Raw genomic sequence first — 7,774 nt, 5'->3', positions numbered from 1 at the left:
GAAGTAACTTAATTTTTAAAAAAATATCATGTTTACAAAGAGTATTACCAAACATGTGTTGTTGAATGCCAGTAATTATTTGTGAGCACTTATAGGGAGTTTCTTTTTTTTAAAATTTATTGCATTTTAGAATGAGTTATAGGAATAAAAACATTTCTAGTTAAAAAAATTTAAATGAGAATTTTTTTTTTTTTGAAAGGCTGAAATTGTTTACTCACAGGAAAAACTTCATTGTTTAAAATTTTACTTGTAAATTTACACCTGTTATTTGACAATAATTCTAATATCTGAAGATTCTTTACCCACCATTGAAAAACACAAAGTTTTGTTGTTTAGTTTTTCATCACTAAACAACATACCTTACAATTTACAATTAAACAATTTACCCTTACTGTCTTTCGAAAGGAATAAATTCAATTGATGTATTAATTAGCGCAGATTATTATTGATAACTCCCCACTGGGTACATAAGAAATTGACTAAAGATTTGTTTTATGTCGAAACATTAGGAAGCATTCATTCAAATTTTAAAAAAATGACTCAATCATTGAAAATTTATGTTATTGTGAGGAAAAATTTAATTGTGAGAAATTAAATGTTGAAAATAATTCTTATGATGCTATAAATTTACCTAAGTTACCGAAATTTCGGGATATTGAGATCTTAGGCATTAATGATAAAATTCAGAATACACCTTTAGAACAAGAAACAAAAACGATTTGGGCAAAATATAAAGTTTCAAGATGGCAGATACGTAGTTAAATTACTATTAAGAGATGATGTAAACATTTCTGACAATTTTAATTTGTCTAAAAGAAGGTTAATTAGTTTTAACATTGAATAAAAATCCTTCTTTGCATGAAAGTTATGCTAGTGTTTTAAGAGAACAATTATCGGAAAGAATAATAGAACCTGTTAATGATAAATCGATAGTTCCAAATATGATATATTACTTTCTTCACCATCCAGTGTTTAGACAAACTACAAAGTTATGGATAGTTTTTGATGCTTCGGCTAAAGAAAAAAATTGCTACTCCTTAAAAGACAGCTTATTATCGGGTCCAAATCTAAACCCATATCTTTTAATTTTAACATTAAAATTTTGCGAGTTTACGATAGGAATAATTCCTGAATGTGAAAAAGCTTTTCTACAATTGTTAATTGATGAACAGGATAGGACTATCTTAGATTTCTTTGGTCAGAGCAATTCCCTCCCAAGTAATGTTAGAATGTTGAAATATAAGATATGTTTAGCTACCAGTCATATATTAAGTTAGTTGTTATCTAATTTTTTATGAAATCCAAATAATCATACTTACCTGGCACTGGGGATGCCTTGATCAACAAGGAGGCTCCCCCGAGCAGAGACCTTTCATTGCACTGCGAGGGGTTGACGCTCGCCACATTCACAAATTGTGATTGCTTGGGGTGCATAATTTTTGGTAGTTGGGACTGCGTTCGCGCTGTCCCTGTAATATTAAAAAAAAAACCATGTTCTTACATATCTCTTCGTTGTGTTGTTGAGGTTCAATATTGAAGTAACGCCTACCTACCTTCTGCTTAAGCCTTACAGGAGTTACTCGGGCTCATATAAATATTAATGATATTCTTACGTATAGTGTGCCAAAAACCTGAATAGCTTTTGATTTAGTGCTCGGATCTATATATTGTAGGACTCAATCTTAATGGTTCGAGAGAGATGCTAATTACTTAGTGCAGACAATATTTTAAGTTACGAAATCAGACACTTTCTCTGAATAAACATCATTTTTCGATGGATTCGGATTTCTGACTCCTTATTTATAGAGGGTAGACACAATCTAGGAAATATATTCCCAATAGTTTCGTCAGGAGAGCGGTCCAGAGATTTGATGGCCTACTATTAATTTTGAGCAATTCGCCATATCTCGAGAAATTTTTTAAGCGAATTAAAAACTTTTGCACACAATTATAAAGTTTTTTTATTCAAAAATAGTTCCATGAAAAAATTAAATGTTAGTAAATATTTATTGTTTAATTTAATAATAGTCGAAAAAAATATTTGAATAGTAAGGCATGCAATTTTTTACGTAATTTTAAAGTATCTAATTTTACACGATAAAATACAAAATTTGAGCGAAATTGCTTGAATAGTTCCTGAGAAATCGAATTTTGAAAAAGTAGTTTATTTAAAACTATTTCAGGAACTTTTCAACCAATTTTGTATTTTGCCGTGTTAAATGAGATGCTTTAAAATGACGTGAGACCTTAATGTTAAAAGTTTTTTTCACCTATTATTAAATAAAATAATAAATGCCTAGAAAAAAATATTTTTTGCATGAAATTATCTTCGGATAAACAAATTTTATAATTGTGTGCAAAAAATTTTCTATTTGTTTAAAAGGTTCTTGAGATATGGCAAAAAATAAAATTAACATTAGCGGGTTAATACTTTGGACAGTTCTCCAGACCAAACTATTAGGACCATATTTCTCAGACTGCGGCTTTTGGGGTTCAGAAATCTGAATCCGTCGAAAAAAAGGTATGTTTATTCAGAGAAAGTACGTTTTCGTGTCTGATTTCGTTACTTAAAATATCGTGTCTGCACTAAATAATTAGCATATTTGAAGTCACCCCCTCGAACCATTAAAAATAAGTCCTAAAACGAGAAGATCCGATCATTAGATTAAAAGTTATTTAGGGTGGTCCTTTTTTTTAGAGCATTGTACAGAAATGCTCGCATAGAATAAACATCGTTTTCTTAAAATTTAAAGAAAAAAAAAAAAATCAAAAGCGTTTGTAAGACGTAAATAGTTCTGATTTTTTTGTATGTTTTGACCAGTAAGATCTAATGAAACGTTGAAACCCTACCGAGATATTGGTATATTTTCTATTTAATTTTAATGTGTGATTAATAAAACACATTCACACCTAAGTCGGGTTGTAGCCAGGAGGCGGAAATGTTACAAACGGTACACACCTTAACTGAAATATTTTCAAGAATCCAGTAATATATATATTAATCTAAAATTTTTGACTTGTTTCCAAATTAAACTGCAATTAAATATTTTTTAGCTAATTTTTTAAAAGGATGTTTTTAAGAAATAATGAATTTTTTAATAATTAAAAAGTTATTGCTCGGAAAAATTATGGCTACAGCGAAAGAAGTGCAAATTTAAAAGGAGAGAAAAAAGTTTCTCAGATTGAAAAAAAAAAAAGTTCGTTCGAAAATATAAATCAAAATGGAAATGATGTGACCAAACTTAAAAATAAATAATTTCAAATGCTAAGTTGATTTTTTTGTTTTTAATTTACTAATAAAATCGAAGAGGTACGCACATGCTATATAGTTTTGCCAATTTGAGAAGAGGTCGAAATACTAATTACAATAATTAATTTTGAAAATATATACGTTTGAGGCGCTCACACGTACATGAGTGAGATATCTTCGGTTCCTTTGGAGAATTCCCCCAAATGATACGTTGCTGATGAGATTCGAAAAATCAATTGTTGGCAGAAATACTTTAATATTTTGCTTGGGCTTAAATACAGCATTGTAGATTTATGATGAATTAATATATCAGGTAATTTATACTCATGTGGAAGCTAAAATAAATAACTCTGAATTAAATTTAGAAATTCTAGTTTTGAGAATAAAAAGTTTTAATATCACTTTAAATGCAAAAAAAAAAAAAAAATAATAAATCAGAAAACACAGAAAGACAACTATGCACCTATTTAAATATATCATTATATTTCTAAAGTTTTCATATATATATATATATGATATTTTTTGGTCTAATCCTGCGATAACACTCTTTTAAGGACGGACATCTAATTGAAGAGTTTCCCTCGAGCATTCACACATTTCAGAGTGCCACTGCATATGTGTAACATACAGCACATACTAACACAAATCCAGCGTAAACCATACTTTGCAATTTAATTCCATTGATAACACAGAAAATATCCATTATTTTTTATTATTGTGAAAAATAGAATTCCTTTTCATCTATCATAGGATTTTTTTTTTGGATCTATTTATTTTGGAACTTATATAGATATAGTATAATCAATTTTTTTCTCAATAGAATTTGTACTCATCTTTTCAGATCAACTCTACAGATCATTATAAAGAATGACTTCAGCAAAATATATTGATGCTCAGTAAATGTAATTTTCAAGATTTCTAAAATATGACCAGTAACATCATATTAAACTTTGTCACAATTTTACATTATGCTTGAGACTTTTAAACTGCTACTTTTACCCTAAGTAGCAACATAACTCGATGTGTTCGAGTACAATATGTATGTATGGCATCATTCTAAAGAAGGATTCTTTTACAAAATATTGATGTAAACAAAAATCTCTATTTTTCGAATAAAATTAAATATATTTCGATAGAAGGAAAACTAGTTTCTCATTGAAAAAATAAAAGAAAGCAAAAAAATCTAGTTAAAGGAATCAATAAAATGCAGGAGAATTTAACAATCCATTGCTTAGGAAAAAACTGGCGCAAAAGGTACTTCAAATAGAATCCCCAGTAAACAAAACGATTTTTTTAAAACCTGATAGTATTCTGAGTTGAAAATTACTTATTCCACTCACTTAAAATTTTAAAACTCAAACAGAATTTGTGTTGAAAATTTAAAACATTCGAAAGATATAAAATTACTAAATTGTCATCAGGTTTACAATCTTGAGTTAAATTTGAAAATTCTAATGCACCAGAAAGTGGGCCTAAAATTTATTAATAAATTTCCTCTTTAACATACCTCAAAAAATAAATTTCAAAGAGTTAAAATACTTTTAATTAAAATAACCTGTTTTATAACTTTGTCTGTGGAAAACAGTTAACATAGTTTATTTTTCATGTATTATTAATGTAGAATGCTTTTAAGAATTGGACGGTACATATAAAAAATTTATTTAAAATTGAAATAACTTCAGGAATTTATTACACATCAATACAACAATAGAAACATAATAAGTTATTGTAAATTAGTAACTAATTCAATACATAGTTTTTTTTTAATGAATTATACACATTCTATGAAATGTTAACAATTACGCATTTAAACACACAATTGGCACCATCAATTCATGTACTTTAGTTGAATCAGTGAAACAAAAATGTGTTTAAAAATTATCATAGAAGTTATCAAACATAGTATTCACAAATAAAACAACATTTTAACCCTTTAAAGGTCAATTTTAATCATTTCTTTCATGCAGAACAAATCAGATTTTCTAAATGTTGCTCAATGAGGAATTCACTGCTTGGCAAAGACGTTTTTGTAAAACTTTAGTTTCAGCAGTATGTTAATTAAATAAAAAAATAAAAAGATATGCAATCAATCTTGAAAGGCAAGTATTTTTTGTAAAAAATATTTTGGATATATAACTGAATTGTACCTTATTTCAAAATTGATTTTAAATGCATTATCGTTATTTAGAATTTCATTGTATAATCGTTTCAGCTTATTTTACATCTATTCATTTTGTTTGAAATATCTTTCATTAATGTTTAAGCAGTTTTCAATCATAAAGTAAGAAAAACCTTAATAAATACGAAAGTACTGTGTGCAATGCTCAATAACTTAAGTACTTGAACTAAGAATAGAGTACTTGTGTGTGTTTTGCATGATCATCTATAAAAGACTTCTGATTTCTGTTGGTTAGCAATTATGACAGCCTGCTAATGAAAGAATCAATCAAGAGTATGTTACTTGGTTTCAAAATCTGTTCTGCATGTAAATAATAATATAAAAGAACTGATTAAGAGAAAGAATAAGTATGCCACAAAATTTGCAATAGTCTGTTGCTTTGTAAAAGATGTTTTGTTACTTTTGTTCTTTATGAACTGTTTTGCATTAAAAAAAAAGACTCTGTTGCAGCTATTTTGATTGTAAAAACCAGGAAAGAGAATAGAAATAGTTAAGATAATATAAGAAAACTAGTTAAGAGAGAGAACAAGGTCTGTCACTTTGAAGACATTGTTTTGTAACTTTTGTTCCTATGTTAGCTTTAGGTAAAAAGAGAAAAAAAGAACCTGCTACAGTTGTTCTGAATATTAATAATAAAGAACTTATTAAAAGAAAGAACAATTATGTGATGGAAATATGCCAATTTTAGGGCTTACCACTTTGCAAAAAATATTTGCTACTTTTGTTTTACTGTTACCTTAAAGAAGGGGAAAAAAACAAAAAACAATTGTTGCTTTTTTTGAAAATGAATGGACAAGGTGGGATAATGATTTGTTCCTTTTGTTCTTCTGTTACTTTTAAACAGAATAAAAAAATCTGTAACAGCAGTTCTGAATGCAAGAAAACATTAGTTAGATACATACAATTACAGAAGAACTTTTAAAGGGAAAGATCAAGCATGTAATAAAATATGCCGAAGTCTATGCCTGCTGTTATAGAAAAGATATTGTTTTATATCTTATTGCACTTGAAAACAGTTAATATTACTTATCTTTCTCTTGGATACAAAATTATCAAAGTAAAAAATTTATAATGCCCAAAAAGCTTTTATTATTGCTACCTTTGTTTTAAACAAAAAGTTTGGGAAAAAAACAGGGTGCTACATAGTTACTGCTTTTAATATACATAGTTTTTGAAATATATAATATAGATCCTTTTTAATTATATAATTCAGAATTAATTATATAATTCAGAATCTTTGCTAAAACTGAAGTAAAAAGAGTATGCACATCAGGGGGTAAAAATTAAAATTTTAAGCAAAGAAAAACGGGGATGTTGTTATAGTCTAATGAATACTGAAGAAGGCGGATTGCAAACAGAAAAACTTTTTTGATTGCTGGAAGAAACAGAGGGGATTAAAAGATGATTATAAGAAACCTTTTAAAGTTTCAAAATACAATCAGACATGTTTTAATGTTTTCCTCCTGCCTTCCTTATTAGTGATTAGGTATATTTCAAATTAGTTTATGTTTTTTCTTTGCTTTAATTGAAATTTGCAAAAATATAACCAGTGAAAGACTACAAAATGGAAGATTTTTGATTCATAAAGTAATCAATTGTATTGATTATAAAATTGAAAAAACAAAGCATCAAAGAGAAAATGGCAAAATAGAAAGCAATTTTTACCAAAAAAGTTATAAATTAAAAATGTCATATACTTTAAAAAAAATTATTAAGAATTTTAAATAATTTGTAAATGATGGATAATTTCAAATGATTGGTATCTTTGTGAATCAACAATTTTAGTATTACACAAAAAAGTTAATAAAAGATTTATCAGTCATGAATTTCCAATAATTTTGAAATGTTGTAAAATCGAATGGTAAATTACTAAAAAGAAACTTTTTTTAGAAACTTATAGATTAATTTTTTTTATAGAAAAAGGCATATAGTATCATAATATTAGTAAATAAAAAAAAAAGCTATCTGCTTTGCATTTGAGAACAAAATTCTATTTAATTTTTGTTTTTTAAGGGGAAGGTTCAAGAATATCAATATTCTAAATGCATAATTTCATGAAATATAAAAATATATACTAACACATAATAATATTGATTGTGATAAATAATTTAATAATGCTGCAGTCATATGGTGTAAATATCTAACTTCATATGAATAAACGTCAAACTTTACAACGAGAATATCCAGACATACACATTTTTATACATAAGCCACAGAATACAACACTTATAGCACAGACTTTGAGAGCTTATCAAAGTAATAAATAAGTTTATGAACATAATTTTTTTTTTCAAATAAAACAGAAAGTAACATAAAAACATAGATAAGAATAGTTTTCTTGTACT

At 27.1% G+C, this 7,774-nt stretch overlaps 1 non-coding gene across 1 annotated transcript; it reads left to right on the top strand.

Annotated features, from left to right (window-relative positions):
- The first annotated feature begins 1,311 nt into the window (after positions 1 to 1,311).
- LOC122268956 (U1 spliceosomal RNA) lies at positions 1,312 to 1,472 on the top strand. Its single transcript, XR_006224817.1, has one exon. It is a non-coding gene; the product is annotated as a U1 spliceosomal RNA (small nuclear RNA).
- The last annotated feature ends 6,302 nt before the right edge of the window (positions 1,473 to 7,774 follow it).

This window comes from Parasteatoda tepidariorum, chromosome 5 (genome assembly GCF_043381705.1).
Source record: "Parasteatoda tepidariorum isolate YZ-2023 chromosome 5, CAS_Ptep_4.0, whole genome shotgun sequence".
Classification (NCBI taxonomy): domain Eukaryota; kingdom Metazoa; phylum Arthropoda; class Arachnida; order Araneae; family Theridiidae; genus Parasteatoda; species Parasteatoda tepidariorum.
This window is presented reverse-complemented; position numbering and strand designations above follow the sequence as displayed.